Source organism: Passer domesticus, chromosome 21, assembly GCF_036417665.1.
Source record: "Passer domesticus isolate bPasDom1 chromosome 21, bPasDom1.hap1, whole genome shotgun sequence".
Lineage (NCBI taxonomy): Eukaryota > Metazoa > Chordata > Aves > Passeriformes > Passeridae > Passer > Passer domesticus.
Window position 1 is genome coordinate 6105095 of NC_087494.1, and position 22910 is coordinate 6128004.

At 52.0% G+C, this 22910-nt stretch overlaps 1 protein-coding gene and 2 long non-coding RNA genes across 3 annotated transcripts in view; 2 read left to right on the top strand and 1 right to left on the bottom strand.

Moving 5' to 3' along the window:
- LOC135284844 (uncharacterized) overlaps window positions 1–18403 on the top strand; it is a 62198-nt gene extending 43795 nt beyond the window's left edge. Inside the window, exon 3 of the long non-coding RNA XR_010349963.1 lies at window positions 18141–18403. This is a non-coding gene — a long non-coding RNA (uncharacterized LOC135284844). The remainder of the gene's footprint in view (window positions 1–18140) is intronic.
- The window catches only part of LOC135284809 (ubiquitin carboxyl-terminal hydrolase 42-like), a 162950-nt gene extending 142414 nt beyond the window's left edge, over window positions 1–20536 (top strand). Inside the window, exon 14 of the mRNA XM_064396553.1 lies at window positions 20409–20536. The gene's annotated coding sequence lies outside the window, so the exon portion shown is untranslated. The remainder of the gene's footprint in view (window positions 1–20408) is intronic.
- Window positions 8056–9902, bottom strand: LOC135284868 (uncharacterized). Its single transcript, XR_010349982.1, has 3 exons — window positions 9875–9902; window positions 9544–9600; window positions 8056–9268 (listed from the first exon to the last, which is right to left on the bottom strand). It is a non-coding gene; the product is annotated as an uncharacterized LOC135284868 (long non-coding RNA).
- Window positions 20537–22910: the final 2374 nt, after the last annotated feature.

Consider the following 22910-nt stretch of genomic DNA (forward strand, 5'->3'; position numbering starts at 1 on the left):
TGCTAAAGCAGCAGAAAAGATATATCAGCAGTAACGAAGACATGAGAAATAGAACAATTAAGCTGTGTAGTTTAGCTTTCTAAGTGGCAAAAAAGTATATTTTAGTAAATATTTAGAAGGTTAAATATGAATGGGGCTCTATGCTTTGTCTTTTATAAACGAACCATTGTATGAGAGAAAAAGCTGCTATTGTTTTAACCAAAGCTATGTGTCCTTCAGTTGGTTGGATAGAACTACTGTCAATATGCTTTTGCTCTATGTAATTGGCTGAAACTGGGTCTGAAACTGTTGTGTAATTTGTTGCAACATTAAGTTTCCTCAGCCTGCTGTCTGGATAGCGAGCTGCTCGCATCGATCCATTGCCATAGCCATGTAATGAGTCTGATGCTTCTTAAATAAACAGCTCACAACGCTATTCAGGTGTGGTCCTGTTCCGTTCATGTCTGTATATAAACGGCCGGCGTCTTTGGTTCTAAGACATTATTTCACACCCTTGGCTTACCTGCCTTCCACTAGAGTACAGGTTGCATCTTACTCTTGTCCTCATCAAATAATTATGTAAGCCATCCCCTTCCCAGAGTATATAATTATGTTCATCCTTAATTCATTTTAACAATGCTCTTTCAGGTATAATTGTCTATCCCCGAGGAGTTGCAAAAACAATATATTTTCGTTCTGCTCATAAATTCCTTGCTAATTCTAGATCTTCCCGATTATACGACATACATCATTGTCATATTGTTCCTTACCTTCGGGAATTAGTGGTGCCTGAACCTCAACATGGCTTTGTTCTGCTGCTCTTTTTGCAACCTGTTACCCCTTTTGGGGTCTGTTTCTCCTTTCTGATGTCCTCTGCAGTGCATAACTGCAACCTCTTGAGGTACTAGTACTGCCTCCAGCAATTTTAGGATTTCTTCCAAATGCTTAATTTGCTTTCCTTGAGCTGTCAATAGTCCTTTTCTTTCCAAACTGCTTCATGGCACCTATTACTCTGAAGGCATACTTGGAATCTGTTCATATATTGATCCTTTTTCCTCAGGCTGGTCAGAAGGTATGGGTTCAAGTGATTATCTCTGCCTTCTGAGCTGACTTGCAAAGGGCTTCTATCCCCTATTGCTCCATGCTAATTCTATATCCCCATTTTCACTGATCTGCTCTTACAAAGACACTCCCATCTGTGTACTGAGATTCTGCTCCTGGATTTGGGCTTTCTTAAAGATCTGGGCAGCTGGAATAAAGTGGACTTCATGGTTTTGATACAGTCATGCTACAAAGGTTCCTTGTCTGTCTGGTGAGTGACCACGAATGCTGCTGGATTAACTAGAGAAGAGATTAGTTTGGTAATACCACATTGTTCCACCAAAACTGCCTGATATTTATGCAATCTGGAGGGTGAAAGCCAACGCCCACCCTTTTGCTCAAGAATTGCTGCTACTGAATGTGAGATAAATACAATTATTTGTTGACCTAGGGTGAATTCTCAGTCTTCTTGGATGTTTGAAACAAGAGCAGCAACTGCTCACAGTCAGGCTGTCCCCTACTCACTTCATCCAGTTGTTTTGAGAGTACGCTATTGCTCTCTTCTATGGGCCAATTGTTTGGGCCACTACAAGGACTACAATCTCTATGCCCCCTACACAACAAACAAGTGATCAGAGGGTTACAAGGAGCATAGGGCATCAGTCACTTTGCTCTTCCTGCCACTCCCGTCATCAGAAAATGGAAATGCAGGTAGAGCTACTGCACTTGGTTCCTGTCAGACTGTCTCATTGTCGGAGTCACTCTGGCCTTTCTCACCATCTACTTCTTCCTTGTCCCTCACCTGCCAAGCCCCTCAGGGTGACAATGCAAATGCAGTTCCACATATTCACACTCTTTCATGCAACACAAAAGGGTACTTAGGGGCTTTCCCAGAAACTAGAAATTTGTCTTAGCACTTAAGGTGGTCCCGGCATCCAAAAGATATCAACCTATTCCTGGAAAAAATTCCCAGCTAGGCTGAGAATGAGGTGATCTCTAGGGGACAAAATCACTTTTGAGGAAAATTCTGAGTAATTTCTCAAGGGCACATAGAGATAATTATGGGTCCAAACCTGAGATAAATATGAGGGGGGAGAAAGAACACTTGGGGGGAAAAATCTCAGGTTGTCTGACTTCCCAAAACCTTGTCCCTTGCCCCAGCAGGGGAGCTTTGCCCTCCCTATCCCCAGCCAGCCCAGCCTGGCACCTCAGGGCTGTCCCCAGCCTCCTGCTGAGGCCTGGCCTCGCGGGCTTCTGCCGCAGGCCTGGCAGGTGCTGTGGGGAAGCACCAGAGCAGCCGGGTGTCAGGAACAAGGCGGCTGCCAGGGGGCTGCTCATGGCCTCTGACACCCAATTGCTCAGGGCTTCCCAGTGCCCCAGCCCCTCAGGCTCTCCCCCAGCCCGGCCAAGCTGCCCGGCAGCAGCGCCGCAGCCCCACAGGAGCTCCAGAGGAGCCCCAGCCAGAGGCACCTGGGAGCCCTCAGCAATGCAGCCAGCAGCACACGGCCAGGAGGACACGGATGGCGCTTCCTGCCTGCCACAGGCCTTGTGGCCATCTCCAGGCACCGCTCCAGCAGGGATCCCCACAGCTCCGGCCCTGCCCACCCGCTCTGTCGGCAGCACAAAGGCTTCAGCAGAACCACCACAGGCCAAGGGGCTTCTGGCCATTGTCCCTGCAGCACTGCACGCCTGGGCAGCTGGCTGAGTGCAAGCACCATTTCCCCCTCCTCCCCTATGCCCTGCGGACCCTGGGGAGAATAAGAGAGATCCTGGAGTCGGTGTATTATAACACATTCTATATTAACACAGTAAAAGAAAACAAAAAGGAGAACATTTTAGAAGAAAAAAAAAATTCCCCATTACTCAGGGGGTCCCAGCAAAAAGAGCCTCTGGGATCAATTCTCCACTGAGCTCCAGCAGCTCAGCCTGCGGAGACATGAGAGACGCGGCCGAGCCTTCCACACCCTGCGCAGCTGATCTTGCAGCCTCTGGAACCTGGAGATTGGAGCCCGCTCTGCTGACCTGAGGGTGCACAATGTTTCAATGGCCAGACATCTGACAGTAAGGCTGATGTCATTGGCCATTTCTTCAAGGGCTGCAAGAGAAAGGAACAGAGTCATGGTCAGAACCTGGACCTGCGGTGATGCGAGCAGAGCCCCCTGCCAGGGCCATCCCGGCCGGCTCTTGCCATGGCCAGGAGAGAGCAGGGACCAAGGGGATCAGCCTGAAGTTGCTGGCTACGGATCCTCCACGTGGCCCTGAAATCTGTGTGTGCTCTGCCCACACCACCCCTCATCCGCACAGGCACCAGATGAAATAAATGGGCAGGAGATCTTTCTCCTTTTTAATGCCTTTATTAAGAAGAATCAGCTCAGGTGGGAAGAAATCGACGGGTTGCGCCCTCGCCGCCGCTGCTCCCAGGCGTGGCACGAAGCAGGAGGATGATGCAGTTTTGTCCGCTGGCCTGCAGACAGAACTGGGGACTCTGTCCTCACGGGAGAGTCGTTGAGTCCTTAGTTTGTTGGTTTAGAAACCCGGGGGGTCTCTTTAATCAGTTTCTTTTCAAGTTAGAGTGAGAAATAAAAAGGTTTAAGCAGGTACGGGACAATGCTCCCATCCTTAGACGTCACTTTAAGTCACTTATGGCTCGTGATTTTAGGGGTTTTTCTTATAAAAACTGTAAAACTATAACAATCCAGGGTGCACTGCGTTTCTCATTTGCATGTTGTCTCTGGTGTCACTGGAGGGTTGTCTCTCTACCCTGGAGGGTTTCTCTTGGTATCTTCTTGGTATGCAGCCAGCATCAGGGAAACAATCGGTTAATCACCCACCATCAACGAGTGATTAAGGGCTTTTCTTCGCAGGGAACCTCAAGAAGTCTGACTCGGTCTGGCTTGGTTTTTTTAACTCTGAAACTTAAAAAAAAATTACAACTTTCTATTCATAACACCAGAGACCTCTGCAGATGGGGCAGGCCCTGCAGATCCCCCATGGCCAGTTCAAGTTGTCAGCCCACTGCCCTCACTCACCATCACAGATGACCTGGAGCTCTTCCATCTTCCCCCTCAGGTGCTGCCCGGCCACCCCTGTGAACACAGAGCCTGTCACGGCGGCAGCGGCACAGCTCCCTGCCAGCGGCGCTGCCGGCGCTGTGGCCACACGCCCTACTGGCCCGGCAGGGCTCAGCCCGGGCCCTTGCCGCACGCTGCCGCCCAAGGGCACGGCTGCCAGAGGGCGGCAGCAGCGCCCGGGCCAGGCGGGGCTCCACGGCGCCGGGCCCGGATGGCGCTGCCGGGGCAGCGGGCGGGGCTGGGGCCGAGCTGCGGCGGGCCGGGGAGGGAGCCCGGCCTCGGGGCTCACCCATGAACCTGATGGCCGCCTCTCGCAGGGGCTCCTGGGGGCTCTCCAGGTAGCGCAGGGCCCGGCGCAGCTGCTCGGCCGCTCGGCTCGTGTCCTCTGCCAGCTGCAGAGAGCGGCAGCAGGGAAGGCTCGGCGCGGGCTCAGCCCCTGTGGCGGGCGCTCCCTGCGCCCAGCCCCGGCCTCCCCTGCCCGCACAGCCCTGAGGCGCGGCCAGCAGCCGCTGGCGCCGGGCTCCGCAGGGGGCAGAGGGCCGGCTGCTGCCCGGGGAGCCGCGGGGCCGCCCTGGCTCGGGCCCACAGCAGCCTGGAGAAGAGTCGCTTATAACAATGTAGGAGACAGGGTTTTTTACATGCACAGCCTGCAGAACCACCATTATAAAAAGCCCTGGAAGACCCGGAAGAAAGGGATCCGATGCCTGAGTGTCTTGGTTTGAAAGACAGGTGTCTGCCAAGGAAGGCAGAAACCTCCCTTAGACCCCAAAGACGACCCCCTCCTCCAAATTCTAATAACTTTGAAATTACAGGGCTTTCAGGAAAAGGTCTGAGAAAAGGAATAGCAGCTCCGTACTAGTGTGTGTGTGTTTATAACAAGGCAAACAATCACCCGCCCCAGCAGCAACGAGGCACAGCCGCAGAGCCCCAGTGCCGGCCTTCTCCCGGCTGCAGCCCCTTCCCCTGCGGTGCAGTTCCGGGCACGGCCAGCAGGGGCGCTGCTGGCTCCCGGCCGGGCGGGGGCGATGATTCCCCCGCGGCTGCAGGGGGCGCTGTGGCGCGAGCTCGGCACCTCTCTGCACATGGCAATGGCGGGCGGGCGGGAGGGATGGAGAAGGGGCTTCCTTTGGAGCCCTCAGCGACAGCCCGTCCCGCTGCACCTCCGCTCGGTGACATGGACTGCAGCAGGAACCTTGGAAGCAGCAAGCCATGGCAGGAGGAGGAGTGGCAGGACAAAAGCTCTGTAGTGGCAGAGAATCCTCCAGGCAGTGACCGCAGCCTGGCTGTCCCTCCTCTGATTCCAAGGGAGGGAGAGGAGCAGAGCCTAGCCCCTCACCCCCTGGCCAAAATCTTGTGGTAGCTCTGCCTTTCCCCAGAGAAAACCCTTCAGGTAAGACAGTAGCTAGCTGTACTCTTCCAGCCACATCTTTTCTTCTCTTAACTATCAGTCTCTTAGCAACAAATGGGAGAAAATTCCCTAAGAGAAAGAAGAAAAACCAAAGGAGAAATCCTGATTTGCAACACTGAGACAAATGGCAGTATTGGAGATACTTTTTGCAAGGGATGAGCAGCATAATGACCCTGACAAGGTCAGGCGCACAGAGCAAGTGTGGGGTGGAGCCCTGCACAGCAGGGCTCATCTGAATACTCCAGCTTCATGGGAATAATGCATTTTTGTGGATAACCAAGAGACAGTGAGTTTGTAGCAAGCAAACTCAGGAATTATGAGACCATTGTCCATGGCCTGATGCACACTCCTATCTCTGCTGTGGTTGAGTCTCAAGGAAGAACAGGAGAAATTCAGAGAGAAGATGAGGAAGGAGATGGGCAAGGACAGTTCCCATGTGGCACCAGTGCAGACCAGAGGCCCCAGTGTCAGAGCCCAACATCCTCCAGTTAGGGAGAGGGAGTACACCCCACGAGTGGATCTGTGGTTCTTCCTCTATGAACATGGGCAAGACATGAGAGGGTGGAATGGAAAACTCATCTCTGTCCTAGCAGCATGCATATGCAAGCTAAAGGAGGAATCTACTAAGAGAGGGATTTGCACCCAAATGAATGTAGCCCCAGCTCCCCATGACTGAGCTGCCAGGTATAACAGAAGGCAGGATGATATGTCAGATCCCCTTGAAGGAACATCCAGAATATACGCACAGGGAGGGAACGGTAGCCAGGATTAGAGAGGCCCTGCCTCTAGCCAGGTAGAGGCCAGGGAAAATTGTGTCTTTTGGGCTGTGTGGATCCCTGGCACACCAGAGCCATAGAAATACGAGGCTTTTGTCAACACTGGTGCACGGTGTACTCTAATCCCATCAGGCCATGTGGGGGCAGAACCCGTTTCCACTGCTGGGGTGACGGGGGGATCACAGCAGGTGATCCTGTTGGAAGATGAGGTGAGCCTGACTGGGAAGGAGTGACAGAAACATCCTATTGTGACCGGCCCGGAGGCCCCATGTATTCTGGGCATAGACTTCCTCCGGAAGGTCTACCACAAAGACCCAAAGGGACTCAGGTGGGCTTTTGGAATAGCTGCTGTAGAGGCTGAGAACATTAAGCAGTTGAACACCTTGCCTGGATATCAGAAAACCCATCTGCAGAAGGACTCCTGAAGGTGGAAGAGCAACAAGTACCAATTGCCACCTCGATGGTGCACTGCCGGGAGTATTGAACCAATCGAGATGCTGTGATCCCCATGCACAAAATGATCCGTGAACCGGAGAGCCAAAGGGTGGTCAGCAAAACCAACTCACCCTTCAATAGTCCCATCTGGCCTGTACAAAAGGCTGACAGAAAATGGAGATTGACTGTGGACTATTGTGCCTTGAATGAAGCGAATCCACCACGGAGCTCTGCTGTGGCACACGTGCTGGAACTCCAGTACGAGCTGGCAGCTTTCTCAGAAATGGCCCCTCCTGCCGGAGGGGTGAGGCGCCCTGAGCCCCGGTGGGCACCCCACAGATCAGGGAACCCCCCGACCAAGCAAGTACTGGTCAGAGAAAAATGCTGTTCCCAGAAAAGCACTGAGTGCCAGAGTTGTCAGTCTGGAGGCACGGGCAAACAGCTGCCGAGTGGCGCCTCTGCTTGAACGCTGTGGGGGTCAGAGAGCAGCTGCTGAAGGGGCAGATCATGGAGTGCAGGTTGCAGCGTCCACCGGTTGCAGGGGTTTTTCCCCTGCAGCGTGGTGTTCGGAGAGAGCGGCAGCCGTCGCCAGTGCGGTGGACACAGGCGTGAGGAATCGCCCCTGCAGATTTTCCCAGTTCAGGGAGGGCGGTGCTGGCAGAGCCTTCGCCACTGCCGGAGCGTTGCTGGCAACCCGAGGGCAACAGCGGGGAGCGGTGCCGGGAGTGGCAGAGGCGGCGGAATCGGCAGGGCCTGCGGGGGGTGTTCCTGCCGGCACTGCAGGCTCCCAGGTCATGAAATCAATTGCTGGCCGCGATGCAGGGGGACTGGATGTGCTCTCCAGCATGGGGCTGCCAGCTGCCGTCGCGGAGCCGGCTGCTCTCTTGTCGGGGGCGGGGGCGGCTTTGCACCCTCCTGGGGCACAGAGGCGGGGGAATCCAGCGGTGGGGCAGATCCACACGCCACACTGAGGGAAAAAGGAGGGGATGGAGATGGCAAAAGTCCCTCCAGCTCTGGTGAAAGTGATGAAGAAGGGATGACTGCTTCTCCACTCAAAATAATTGTTGACCCATAAAGCGCAGCTGCTGAAGGCTTTGGTCCTTCCTGTGCATGCTCCAGGGAGACAGAAAAAAGCTGTTTCTGAGCCATGCGCAAAGCTGCTCCCCCCCGCCCCATGCAGGTGGGGAAAACCAGTGGAGACTGTCCCTGGACAATTTGGTCCAGCTGTGGCGAGGGTCCTGATGGCCACCAGCCTGGGGTAAGGCGCTTCTTCAACGAGGTTCTCTTCCTCACAATGGAGGAAAGTGATGCACTGAGCGGGAACTCCCGAGAAATTTCCTCAGCCCGCATGTGTTCCTCCAAAAGTCAAGATCCAGGGGTTGCCAAGCCCTGGAATCCAGCAAGAACGGCAAATCCATGAAAACCCATGAGCTTTTGCCCATCTGAAAAACTCATAGACATCTTCCTCCAACACAGGAATTCTGTAGTGCAGAGGCAGAAACCTCCACACTCCAATAGTGTCCTCCTCTAATGGAGAAAATTGAACTTCCATTTCTGAAGGCACCTCTTCCCAACCGTCACTCCATTTCTCGTGGAGGGCAATGCTATTGTCGGGAGGAGAAGGGTTAACAGTACCTTCTCCAGGAAGCCAAAGTGACTGGCCACAACGGGCTGTGCAGGGTCCCGCAGGGTCCAAGAGAAGGTCTAAGTGGCATCTCCCATCTCATGACTCACCAAAGGAACACCGGACACTCTCCGTCAGTGTTCAGCAAACCTTTTCGTGTTCAGCCTCACCTGCAAACCCAATTGGATCCATCCAGCTCCTGGTTCTTCAGCCAACGTCAGAAGTCACCACTTATCGAATGCAGGGAGTCCCCAACGCGGCAAATGATTGGTATTTGACTCCATTGTTTCAGAAGACTGAACAATTGCTTTATTAAAACTAAACTACATTACATTATACTAGACTATATTAAAGAGATACTAAAAGAGACTAAAGAAAAACCCGTGACTGTCTCCAGACAGTCAGGACACAGCTTTTTCCCAACTGCCAAGGAAAAAAAAAACCTCATCAGGATCCAACTGAAAAATCACTTCAGGTAAAAAAAATCTTCCTAAACTATTCCATATGTCCAAAAACAAATGAAGCAGCAAGTAGAGACAAAAATTCTTTTCTCTTCTTCTGTGCTTCTCCAAAAAAAATCCTGTGAGAGAAAATTATGTCCCTCTCTGTTCAGAGATCGTGAATGCCACATTGAACAAAAACAAAAAAAAAAAACCAAAAAAAAAAACAAAAAAAAAATCTTGAAGAAAAAGAAAATCCTTCTCAAATGGCCCCAGCAGACAGAGCCTTCCAAATCAGCCCTCCACAGAGCTCCAGCAGCACAGCAAGGCTCTGTGGCAGAGACGAGGCCATTTCTTCCATGCACGGAAGAATTGATCTGGTACTTTACGCCATGTGGAGGAGGGAGCTCTCTGTATGGCCTGGAGAACGAACCCAGTTTCTATTGCAAGGTTTCTGATGGCAGGATTGCTGTCAAATGCCATTTCTTCAAGGGCTGCAAGAGAGAGCAACAGAACCAAGGTCAGATCCTGCATCTGTGGGGAGCGGAAGAGAGCCCCCTGCGAAGGTCATCCCAGGCGGCAATTTCCATGTCCAGGAGGGATCAGGCCAAAGCTGCTGGCCACGAAACCCCACGTGCCCTTGAAATCTCAGTGTGCTCTTCCCACACCACCCCTTATCCGCACAGGCACCAGAGACCTCTGCAGATGGGGCAGACCCTGCAGATCCCCCATGGCCAACTCAAGTTGTCAGCCCACTGCCCTCACTCACCATCACAGATGACCTGGAGCTCTTCCATCTTCCCCCTGAGGTGCTGCCCGGCGATCCCTGTGAACACAGAGCCTGTCACGGCGGCAGCGGCACAGCTCCCTGCCAGCGGCGCTGCCAGCGCTGTGGCCACACGCCCTGCTGGCCCGGCAGGGCTCAGCCCGGGCCCTTGCCGCACGCTGCCGCCCAAGGGCACGGCTGCCAGAGGGCGGCAGCAGCGCCCGGGCCAGGCGGGGCTCCACGGCGCCGGGCCCGGATGGCGCTGCCGGGGCAGCGGGCGGGGCTGGGGCCGAGCTGCGGCGGGCCGGGGAGGGAGCCCGGCCTCGGGGCTCACCCATGAACCTGATGGCCGCCTCTCGCAGGGGCTCCTGGGGGCTCTCCAGGTAGCGCAGGGCCCGGCGCAGCTGCTCGGCCGCTCGGCTCGTGTCCTCTGCCAGCTGCAGAGAGCGGCAGCAGGGAAGGCTCGGCGCGGGCTCAGCCCCTGTGGCGGGCGCTCCCTGCGCCCAGCCCCGGCCTCCCCTGCCCGCACAGCCCTGAGGCGCGGCCAGCAGCCGCTGGCGCCGGGCTCCGCAGGGGGCAGAGGGCCGGCTGCTGCCCGGGGAGCCGCGGGGCCGCCCCGCAGCCCCGCCGCGCCGGGGCTCCATGGGCACCCGGCTCGGGCCCACAGCAGCCTGGAGAAGAGCCCGCGCGGACTCTGGGTGCAGCAGCGGGCAGGGGCACAGCTGGCAGCCCCGCACACTGAGTACCGCACTCAGGGGGCTTCTCCAGGCTGAGGCTGGGGATTCTCGGTCGTCCTTACCAGGGCCTCGCCAAACCTCCATGTCTGATCCACCTGTAGCATTTGTTCAATATCCCTCCTCTTCAGGAATCTGGCTGAAGAATGCAGTGTTTCCCGGGAAGCCTCGAGAGCAGCAGAGATGTGGAGATGGCCCCACAGCCCAGGGCACCGGAGCATCCCAGTGCCACAGCCTGGGGGAGGCTGCAGCCTGCAATGTGCCAGGACAGGAGGCAGCCCAGCCCCCTCCCAGGGAGACAGCAGCCGGCCACAAGTCCTCACCTCAGCAACAATCTGATTCTCATCATGGCAGTGGAAGGAGAGTGGCAGCAGGCTCTGGAGCACGGGTGACTTCAGGGCCTTTTTTCCATCTTCCATTAATAACTCCAGCATCTCTTGAAAGATAGTCATGGAGCTCAGCTGCACCTGGCTATCATCCTGTAGGAAAGCAGAAACAAAAGAGCTCAGCATCAGCTGCTTCAGGCCCAGCAGGGCACAGGCCTGCATCTCCACAGGGCACCAAGTGCCCGGGCAGCAGCCAGTGGCCGTGGCTGTGGGCACAGAGCCTTACGTGGTCAAAGAGTGGCAGGCGCGCCTCAGCCAGCTGCAGGGCGATGGAGGTGGGTATTAGGGCACCATTATCCAGAAATAAATATCTGAGTAGAAGAATGGTCATCCTGATCACGTTGCTGTCTTTTTCCTCCAGGAGCTCCACAAGACTTTCAGTCAGGCTCCACATTTTGTCAGCCTGTGTGGAACACAAGTTTGTGAAAGGCCACCCAGCTGCAGCAGGGCCTAGAGGCCAAAGCCCGTCCCGAAGCACTCGGGCAGCTGAAGCGGGAGGCAGGAGAGCTGGGAGCAGCTGCCCCGGACCCAAAGCTCAGCCAAGCCCAAGTGACAGCGTTTTCCAGCCCCACACTGCCGGCAGGGCTTCAGCCACTGCCCCCTTCTCACCATCAAGGGATTCTTGCTCGCCACTGTGACTCCTCGGAGTGCAAAGTGACGCTTCTCCCTGTATTTGCTCTGCAGGTTCTTCGACATGATCTCCAGAACACTGTCTGCATTCCCTCAAGTCCAGGCACTCGAGGACCTGAAAGGCAGAAGGCAGTGACAGGGCACCCGGCCAGCAGGAGCGGGAACCGCACAGGGCTGGGCCCAGGCAGCAGCACAGGTCCCACGTGGGACCTACGAGAGGGCAGAGAGCTGGGAGACATCTCAGCGTGGTAGTGCACCTGGAGAAGGCACGGCAGGACTTGGAAAGATGCCAGAGGGAGCAATGTCCCCAGTGAACCCAGAGAAGTGCTTCCATTCCCACCGCAATGCCATGGCCTCAAAGGCTCACAGGGACCAGCTGACGTGGCTTGGGTCGCCATGTGACTCATGGGGGAATGGAAGCCTGGCCACAGGCTGCTTACTTGATCTAGCCTGGAAACACCATTCTCCACAAGCAAATGCAGCAGGGTGGCACTGGTCTCCTGTCTGAGGACCTCTGAGTGAGCTCGGAGCCCAGTGCCCATGGCCCTGGCCTCTTCCTGCCGAACACTCTTAATGAATTCGCAAACGAGCTGTAGGAGAAGGGCAAGAACCAGGGATGTTCCATGGAGTGCTCCACACATGGTGCTCGGCCGAGCAGGGACAGCAGGCCCAGCCCAGGTGGGCATGGCTGCAGGTACCTGCGCTGTTCTGCGGAAGCGGCCACGGCTGGATTGCTGCTCTTGTGTGCGCTCCACGGCTGCATCTGGCAAAGAGCGAGCACAGCCAGAGCTGAGGGGCTGTGGGAGAGGCCGGAGAACACAGCCCAGCCCTGCGCTCCCCAGGCAGGGACAGCCCCGGGATGCCCCAGGGGGATGGAGCACGGCCACTGCGGGGTGTCTGCCTGGGCCCTCTTCTGTCCTGTCCATGGGCATGTCCCCAGGGGATGGGATGGGATGGGATGGGATGGGATGGGATGGGATGGGATGGGATGGGATGGGATGGGATGGGATGGGATGGGATGGGATAGGACGGGACGGGATGGGGCCAAGCTGGCTGCAGTCTCCAGTCCTACAGCCCAGCTCTGCCACTCACCCTCCTGTGGTGGATGGAACGGCACCACCTCTTCTGTCTCCTGTCCTGGGTCAGCTCCAGGGCCTTCTTCCTCCTCCTCCACCCAGGGCATCCTAGGGTCTCTTGGGGGTCTCTGCTCCATGTCAGTGACTGGAGCTAGTTGCAGGACAGATGCCTTGGAAAAGCTCCGGGGCACCAAGTCCCACGCTCTGCCCTCGAGGGCACTGCCAAACAGAAGCCTCGGAAGGCCACAGGTCACCAGGTCCTGTGCTCTGGCCTCGAGGTCAGCTGCAGGAACAACACCTCAGAACAGCTCCAGGTCAGACAGGAACGAGTGCACCGCTCTGTCCCGTCCTGTCCCGTCGCCTGCTCCGAGCGCTGTGGAGTGTTCTTGTCACCACCAGCTCCTATGTCACCACGTGTCACAAAGGACACACTCCTCCATTCCATGCCACGGTGACTGTGCTGCAGCGTGTCACAAAGGAACCTTGCACACACTGCCACCTGCCCTGGGGCCGCCCCCAGCCCACCCAAAGTGGCCCCGGTTGGAAGGAATCCCTGGCTCCAAGTGTCTAAGGCAGCCCGACAGGATCTTTAGGAAGGGCTCAGCCCATCAGCAAACGCTGCCCTGCTCTGTGGGCTCAGGGCAGCAGAAGGAGCCCCCAGGGCTGCCGAGGCAGCCGAGCTGGCAAGGGCACGGGGCCTTCCATGGAAGCTGGCACGGCCTCCTTGGGACACGTCCCGGCTGCTGGCCATCCTAAAGCCGCGGCTGTGCCAGGCACAGGGAACGTGTGGGCCAGGGCACCAATGCTGCTCTGAGCCCTGGGGCCCGGGCAGCGTTGCCATCAGCAGGTGTGGCAGAGTCCCCACCCAAGCAGACCTGCCACCCCCCGAGCCCTGGCAGCGCTGCTGCCCCTCTCCTGCCCCAGAGACCTGTGCCCCGGGGGGCTTGTGTGCCACAGGGAGCCAAAGCCCACGTGCACTGGGAGCTGTGCTCCTCCCTGCAGGGGCTGTTGGCAGCAGCACCTGGAGCACTGCTGCACCACTTGCTGTCAGAAGCTCTTACTACATGCTGAAATTATTTTCTTATTGAAGTAATTTCCTTCAGCACAAAAGCATCTTTACCATGACAACACGGAAAAATCTGGCATTAAAGACTCCTCAGTTCAGGAAAGCTTTACTTTCCATTTCTCAACTCAAGTAAGTCCAAAAAGTTGCAAACTCCCCCAATCAATTGCAATCGACTGAGAACATGAGAGTTGGAAATTGGCTTCCCATCTCAAAGCAGCATCTCATCTGCCTTAATGTCATGCATTGGGAGTCACTTTACAAACATAACACTACACAGAGGCAAACAGAAGGCCATTCTTTGCTTTCAAACGATTTTCAATGAATGGATGATAATATCCTCATTCACTTAAGGAATAGAAGCTCTAAAAGAATGAAAGTCCACTCAGTGTTACAAAAGTACCCCAATGAAATGAATAGATGGCAAAAGGGCCAGTCGTCCCCCTGGTAGAGATCTCTAACTGGCCAATAAAGTACAGCTCTCACCTCTTCTTCTCTGCAGGAGAATCAGGACCATGAACAGAAATAGTCACAGCTGTCCTTTCTGCCCTCCATAACCAGTGTTGCACCAAACCACAGATGCTGCCTTCAAACTGACTCCAATTCCATCCAAGACCTCTCCCCTTCCAGACAACTCCTTCCCCAACACGCCCCCAAAACCAACCCCTCCAAACACCCGCACAGGAGCCCTCAACACCCCACCGGCACCCCCATCTGTCCCTGTCCCTCCGCAGAGCTTCCCAGCCTCCAGCAGACCCCCTGGTTCCCTGCACGTGCTGTGGGATGGCACTCAGGAGGATCTGCTCCAAGGCCTTTCCCGGGAGCAAGCTCAGGCTGCCAGGCCCATGGTTCCTGGATCATCCTTCCCACCGAGCCTTCCTGTGCACGGCTGTTCCCTTGGCACATTTGCGCTCGGCTGGGACTTCTCCACTCACCCAGGGCTGCTGCTAAAGGATCGAGAGCAGCCTGGCAAGCTCTTCCTCCAGCTGCCTCTTTCCTCTTGGGGGAGGAAGAACATTCCACAGGCAAGAAACTGGTGCCTCCACAGACCCTGGATCCATGCTGGGACAGACAAGGATGTGAAGGATGTCATATGGAAAAACTCTTTATCACTAACCGCTCGCATTTGTTCTCTCTGTTCCTTTGTTACCCGTGGTATAAAGCAATACTCACTCGTTTGTCATACACAGATGCCCCCGCCTACACAGCTCATTCACACCATGTGGGTTCAAGTCTGATGGGTGCCTTGCACAGGTGACACAGGGAGTCCCACCTACACGGTCCCAGGTCAGGGGCGAGCGTCCCCTTGGTGGGTTAGAGTCCCAGAGTTCAGGAGTGGTATGCTAACTGGCATTGATTAAATGTGGCTGGAATTTGGATTGGGAGCTGGTTTAGAGAGTTTATTAAGTCTGGTATAATATCATGTGTGTGTCCATGTGTTAAATCTGTCAATGCAACATCGTTTATTCTTTGCTTATGTGAAGATAAGGAAGGGAATGTGCTCAACACTGTTACCTTTTTCCTTTGGGCATGGAATGCTATTAATTGGAGTAGAAGTAGTCAGAAAATTGAGTGTGCGTTCCAAGGTTCATCGCTAAGAATGCAAGAAGTGGAGACACAGTCTCAGAGGGAAACAGCGTTGTATGGTTGTCCTGGGTTGACTATATGATGCTTTTATCCCCAGTCGTCTTGTTCTGTTTATACTGAATAAGAAGTTTTACTCCTGTAAGACTCTCTTCCAGACAGTGAAGAAGGGAGGGAAGAAGCGCACAGTTTGTTTTCAGACTGCTCTCACTCCTACACATTCCTGCTCCTGGACTGTGTTGTCTGCGGATGGACAGACAGAGCTCCTTTTTTTCCTTTTTTTTTTTTTTTTTTGCTTTTAGTTAATTTTAGCTAGCTGAGGCAAAGAAGTTCCCTGGACTGTGATTTTTCCTTTTTCTTGGACCTGTTCAAGCCTGCTCTGCACTGAACACCCAGAAGAGCACCGGCAGCTCCACCTGTGGCCCCCTGGCCAGGCCTGGGCCGCGGCGTTTCCAGCACCAGAGAGACTGATCAGAGACTGAATGAGCCGAGCTGCAACCCGGGGAGGGGACTGTTCTGAGTTTGCCTTTTTTTTTTTTTTTGGAGTAGTGAGAAGTTTTATTGTTTAATATTGTTTGGGTTCTATTGTTTAATAAACAGGTTTCTTTCCACTTTTTCTCCAAGGAGATATTTTCTCCCGAACCGGTTGGAGGGGGGAGGGGCAATTGGAGCTGCTTTTGTAGAGAAGCCCCTTTGGGAGTTATGTCCCAAACAAGCCCCGAACCAGGACAATGATCTTGCAGATTGGAAATTGAAATTGATTGTCCAGAGAACTTAAAATACTCTCAGGAGGTTCTGGAGGACATAGGTCCCTGGCAGCCTAGCTGGGAATTTTTTCCAGCAATAGGATGATATCTTTTGGATGCTCGGAGCACCTTAAGCGCTCAGACAATTTTCTAGTTTGTGGGAAAGCCCCTAAGTACCCTTTTGTGTTGTATGAAAGAGTGTGAATATGTGGAACTGCATTTGCATTGTCACCCTGAGGGGCTTGGCAGGTGAGGGACAAGGAAGAAGTAGATGGTGAGAAAGGCCAGAGTGACTCTGACAGGAATGAGACTTACAGTCTGACAGGAACCAAGTGCAGTAGCTCTACCTGCATTTCCATTTTCTGATGACGGGAGTGGCAGGAAAAGCAAAGTGACTGATGCCCTATGCTCCTTGTAACCCTCTGATCCCTTGTTTGTTGTGTAGGGGGCGTAGAGATTGTAGTCCTTGTAGTGGCCCAAACAATTGGCCCATAGAAGAGAGCAATAGCCTACTTCTCTAAACAACTGGATGAAGTGAGTAGGGGACAGCCTGACTGTGAGCAGTTGCTGCTCTTGTTTCAAACATCCAAGAAGACTGAGAATTCACTCTAGGTCAACAAATAATTGTATTTATCTCACATTCAGTAGCAGCACTTCTTGAGCAAAAGGGTGGGCGTTGGCTTTCACCCTCCAGATTGCTTAAACATCAGGCAGTTTTGGTGGAACAATGTGGTATTACCAAACTAATCTCTTCTCTAGTTAATCCAGCAGCATTCGTGGTCACTCACCAGACAGACAAGGAACCTTTGTAGCATGGCTGTATCAAAACCATGAAGTCACTTTATGCCAGCTGCCCAGATCTTAAAGAAAGCCCAAATCCAGGAGCAGAATCTCAGTACACAGATGGGAGTGGCTTTGTAAGAGCAGATCAGTGAAAATCAGGATATACAATTAGCACAGAGCAAGTCAGCTCAGAAGGCAGAGATAATCACTTGAACCTGTACCTTCTGACCAGCCTGAGGAAAAAGGATCAATATATGAACAGATTCCAAGTATGCCTTCAGAGTAATATGAGCCATGAAGCAGTTTGGAAAGAAAAAGGAGTATTGACAGCTCAAGGAAAGCAAATTAAGCATTCAGAAGAAATCTTAAAATTGTTGGAGGCAGTACTAGTACCTCAAGTGGTTGCAGTTATGCACTGCAAAGGACATCAGAAAGGAGAGACAGACCCCAAAAGGGGTAACAGGTTGCAAAAAGAGCAGCAGAACAAAGCCATGCTGAGGTTCAGGCACTAATTCCCAAAGGTAAGGAAGAATATGACAATGATGTATGTCGTATAATCAGGAAGATCTAGAATTAGCAAGGAATTCATGAGCAGAATGGAAACATATTCTTTTTGCAACTCCTCAGGGATAGACAGTTATACCTGAAAGAGCATTGTGAAAATTAATTACAGATGAACATAATTGTATACAGTGGGAATGGGATGCCTTACATAATTATTTGATGAGGACAAGTGTAAGATGCAACCTGTACTCTAGTGGAAAGCAGGTAAGCCAAGGGTGTGAAATAATGTCTCAGAACCAATCCACGAACTAGAGTTGACCTTGGCACAGTAGACAAAGGACAATATCCTGGACAGCACTGGCAAGTTGAGTTTTCTGAATTGCCAAGAAAAGGGGGCTATAAATACCTTTTACCTTTCACTGATACCTTCTCAGCATGACCTAAGGCATTCCCAACCCAAACAAATAAAGCCAAAGAAGTTGTCAAGATTTTGTTAAACAGCATAATGCCCTGGTTCAGAGTGCCTTTAGACATCTCCTCCGATCAAGGGCCATGTTTCCTAGCAAATATTGCACAGCAACTTTGCAACAATCTCCAAATCCACTGGCACCTACACACGCTGTATTGGCCGCAGGCCAGCAGCCAAGAGGAAAAGATGAATTATCTGCTAAAACAACCAATAGTCAAAACTGGACAAGGGGCCAACATACCTTGGCCCCAGGCCCTACTTTTGGCTTTATTACGGATTCCAGGAGACCAACAACAAAAGAAAATCTGAATCCCTTGGAAATACTGTACAGAAGACCATATAAGCATAACTATGAAGGGGAAGATACTGTACAAGTTGGGGAGGGGTATCTGCAGAACCATGCTGTGCAACTGACACAACAGCTGCAGCAAATAAATCAACACATTTTGAGCAGAGGAGCAAGAGGATGCTTCTCTCCACAAATCCAGCCTGGGGACCAGGTATATGTCAAATCCCCTGGGGGAAAGCCTCTTATCCAAAATGGAAAGGACTCTAATTAGTACTTTTAATCACTTATACAGCCTTTAAGGCTTGAAGCATTAACCTCTTACCTACACTATTCCAGAATTAAAAGACTTCTGCAAAAGGCAAGTGGAGTCCACATCTGGACCTCAGAAAGAACAGAAGAAACCAAGATGCACTTCACACCATCATCATCTTCCCGATATTTCTGATCGGAATCCAAGGCACAGTAGGTGACAGTCACTACCATCATGATCTCCTTGGCCTTCAAGATCCTGGTAGATGGAGCACTCAAAAATATTCAGGACCTAATTGGCTAAAGGGGATTAATAAGGTAAAAACACTTTACGCCATATTAAGGATTAATGACCGAGCAGTTGAAGTTTGAGGAAAACCTGACTCCATGCTGGCCTTTCTTGTCCCACCTGAAAGCAGGATCTCTATGGCGTGTAAATTTGAAACTCACAAACCTCTTTTAGATGAGATTACTGCAGTGACCATGCACATCCATGACCTTTCTAACAAGCAGCATGTGAATCCATGTTCATGTGATTCCTATCAGGATTTTTGTGCTATGCAAATTAAAAGGGGAGACTATAACCCAGCAGAAGATAGTTCCCTTCTTCTGTGGGGCACAGGTGGGGTGGGAGGACCATCATCACACAGAGATACAGGAATTGAGCCCGCCAGGAATGCGACCCAACACATATTGTTTCCAGCAGGCAGCTCTTGTGCCACTAGAATAATAAATTGTCCTGTTGGTATGCTTAGTACATGGAACAGGTCTCACAGAGGATTTGCTTTTGAGAATTGAATTTCATTCTTGGCATATTCCAGGCCATCAGAAACAGTAACCAATCAAGTTGGAGGGGAAGCTGGAAGCACAATCATCCTGTTAGGGTATATCATGCCCAATGTCATGACCGTGTGATGGCAACCCAGATATGCATGGAATCCTGACAGCACAACTACATCCTCTTATGGGCTGAGGTACTCAGAATACTCAGCCATTTGTAGTAGGAACTTTAGTAAAGTAAGTGTCCTGTGTAACACTACATGGGGCCAGTGTAAGGTTTCTGAAGGTTTCTGAAACGCTTGCCTAAAGGCAGGCAATGTATCTGAAGAAACCAGTTACCATGCCTTGGGTACTCGACAAGGAGCGAAACAGAAAGGGTTACACAATAGGCATTTAAAATTAAAAGAAACAGCTTTACATTAGCAAACAATGGCATAGCACGGGACCCATATGTGAAATAATATAGTCTCTCACTCTGTGGTAAGAAAAACAAATGAACAATTGTTGCTTTTAGATCCACAGTACTCTCTGAAAAAGCTGGATGTAAAGATAGAGGCTAAAAGATCCAAAATTAAACAGCAATACTACCCATTCATACAGCAAAGCCTAAAAGGCTGGGAGACATGGATACATTCCCAGACACCAAATCATAGGTCTAAAAAAGGCTTAAGGGGATGGTTTGGGTCTGAACTGGGAATATGAAATTCTATTGATCAAGAAGTCTTAGCCAATAAATGAAGCACTGTGAGTTTTTATATTGGACAGACACAAAATCCTCTCAGATCAGGCCTGCTAACACTTGCCCAAACCCACAGCCTGGCAGCTAACCTATTAACCACCCTGGCCAACAATACACAGCAGGATTGTTTCCAGCAGTCGTTGGCTTTGTGGGAAAACTACAGGGTAACATTTCTTTAGCATTTCAGTGTAGACAAGCTCAGCTGTGGCTACCGTTTGTAATCTCAGGAAAACATAGAAAAAGGAGAGCTGGGGAAATTGCCATGAAAATTAACTAAATCATGCCTAAAAATGAAACCACAAAGGAATTTGAAAAAGACTTCCACACTTGGTGGCAATTGGTCAATTTCCCATAAAATGAACAGAACCCTGCAGTCTTTTACATTAACCATTAAGAATGCAACAAAATACAGTGCAATTCCAATTTTGGCCCTTTGAGCTATAACAACTCATGTAACTCTCAGTCCCATTCTGCATAATGTGTGGGCCATTTTCAACAAGAAAACTGGAAAGTGGCAAATTCTTAGTATCAAAGCATGTGTGCCAAGGGATGCACTGAATTTTGTGTGCAAAAATGCAGGGCTTGACAGAGGGGATCGGTGTCTGCACACTGAGGGCAGCCCTTGTATTTGTGAAATGAGCCCAGTAACCCATGCACAGTCACAGGTATGTTATGTGGGAAGGGGATGTGCCTGGGTGAGATCTGCTTGCACAACTATTACAACAGATTATTCAGATAAAAGTGCTAATGATAATAATGTCTTATTTGTAATTCGTAAACAAAAATGGATGTTACTTGAGTTGCACCACACAATAACTTCTCTTGAGCTTATGCAGAATGCGTACGATGTGTATCATGAAGCACCCAAATTCCAAACTGGAAGGAACATTAATGTTCTAAAACAAATGCTGTACCAGCCTAATATAGAATGGCCAGTGGCAGAAGTCAAAAATGCATCTCACAGAGCCTTATGGACACTCAGATTTGTATCAAAGAAGTTACCAAAATCATCACCAAAATAGAGAAATAAAGAGAACATCATGAGTCAGATGTCTTCTTGTGATGGACAAATCTGCAATCACCAACAGCTCCTCCGAGTTTTACCTTCCTCAGCAAACCAGTTCTAATTTAAAAAAAAAAAAAAAATTAACCCTCCTCTTAACCATCATGAACCTATGGATGTGGTAGAAAATTAAAAGAGCAGCATAACAGTACATATGTCCTGTGGACTGGAGGGAATCTTGCAAAAGAATTTGCATCAGGATAAAGAGAAGGGGAGGATGAAACAAGGCCTTTGTTTGACACAAGCACAAGCAATTCACATAAGCAAACAAGTACTTAGCACAGACACAGGTAAGTACTTAGCAGCAGTTAGCATAAGAAAAACCTGGCAGGTCTAACTTGACTGGAGAGGGACTTGAAGAAAGCTTTAGACACATTCTAGCAGAAGAAGGAAGGGCAAGTAGGGAATGAGCCCTGTGCAGGGAAGCCATGAGGAAGAAGTGCTGCTTTAGGGCATGGAGACAGCTCTGGCCAGCGCCTGGACATCAGCTTCAAGTACAGGAATCTGACAGAATGTATTTCTAACCCCCTGCCTATGTAATCACCTCGGCAGGGTAAAGATGGATGGTATTTTTGATGCAATTCCTACGTCAAACCACTGAAATTTATACATGGCAGAGAAGCATTTTGGTGGGGTGCAGACCCCTGTCCTCCCGTCAGCTCAATAAAAGGGCTCTTGGTGGACAGTGCATTTGTCTGCCGATTTCTTTGAATTAGGGAGACCCCTCGGGATTGCTGTATCCTGAGGGAACACCATGGGCCCTGACCTGTGCCTCAGCTTCCAGGGCCGCTCTTGGCCAGCATCCTGACGTGGATGCAGGACAGCTGCCAGGCACTGCTGGGACCCAGCGGGACAGGACCGGCTGTCTCGTGCCTACGTAGCCCCCCTCACACAGCCAGGGCCACCCCAAAACCAGACAAAGGCTCACGTGTCAGCAGAGAGCAGCAAGGAGCACTGGGCTCCTCTCAGGGTATCTCAGCGTGGTGCTCCAGTGGGAGGGGTAGGCAGGCCACCCACCTTCAGGGCATCCCCTGCATCAACAGGGCATGCATTTTGTCCTTTTCATCCCTCCACACCAGAACCAGGCCTGACATCTCCTCTGCAGTTTTTCCACTTAGGACGTCATCTCACGCTTGGCCAGTGCATCAGATGAGGCCGCAATGGCTTCTGATACCACCTCCATGCCAACCACAGCTCCATTGTGTGCTGTTCCTCTTTCACAGGTTAACTTCCCATCAATTGATCAATCCATTGTTTCTCTCAAGGGTCACATTCCCATCAGTTCAACCATAAGGTTTCCTTCACTGTCTGTTCTTCATTATCTTGCTGACGTGCACAGCAGCGGATCAAATGTGGCAGGGCCTTAGACACGACTTGGCTCCTGACACACAGGCTCCTTGTGCCACTGCTGGCCTTCCGTGTGCTCAGCAGGATCTGTACCTGCACAGTGTTGTGGAACTGCACCTTCAGCACAGGGACAGTGCCAGACTGACCTGCCCTCATTCCTCTGGGTCTGTGCACAAAACACGGCGTGGCAGAGAGCGGCAGCAGGGGCCTGTGTGTCCCAGGGCCCCAGATTTGTTCTGCTGCAGCTCCACAGGGATGCAGGCAAAGTGAAGGAGCCAAACTGTTTAGTAATGGCAGGGGAAGCAAAGGAATGAGCTGGGAGGGGGAAAAGGGGAAGGGCGGGATCTGAGGACTAGAGGGAAAGAGCCGTGAACAGGGAGGGAGAATGGAGGGAAAAAGAAGGGATGGGCAGAGTCTGAGGGCTGGAGGGAGGGAGCTATCTATAAGCAGGGAGAGGGCTGAAGCCATGCAAGTTTCCCACAGGCTCAGCTGTGCCAATCACGAGCTGTGCCTGGAGCTCCAGCTGGTCTCTTCTGGTCTCAAGGCAGTCTCATCTTCCATGGCATTTGCAGGTCTTCCACAAACACTGGTTCTTCTGAGCCAGTTCTGCAGCTCTCCCACTGACTATCTGTTGAATTACTATGTTTGCCTGGGAAGGGTTGTCATCTCTCCTCAGGGCTTGAAGGGCTGGAAGGGAGAGGAACAGAGCCACGGTCAGAGCCTGGATCTGTGGGAATCCTAGGAAACCTTTCTGCCAGGGCCATCCCACCCAGCTCTGGCCATGGCCACAAGAGAGGGGGTGTCAACTGGATCAGCTGGCCACCCAATCTGCCCCACCACCCCCCCCCTTTCAGGCCATTCCCACTGACTAAGAAGGTGTCTTATTCTTTTCCATCGGTGTTCTTCCGCCTCTGGGTTCAAGGGAATT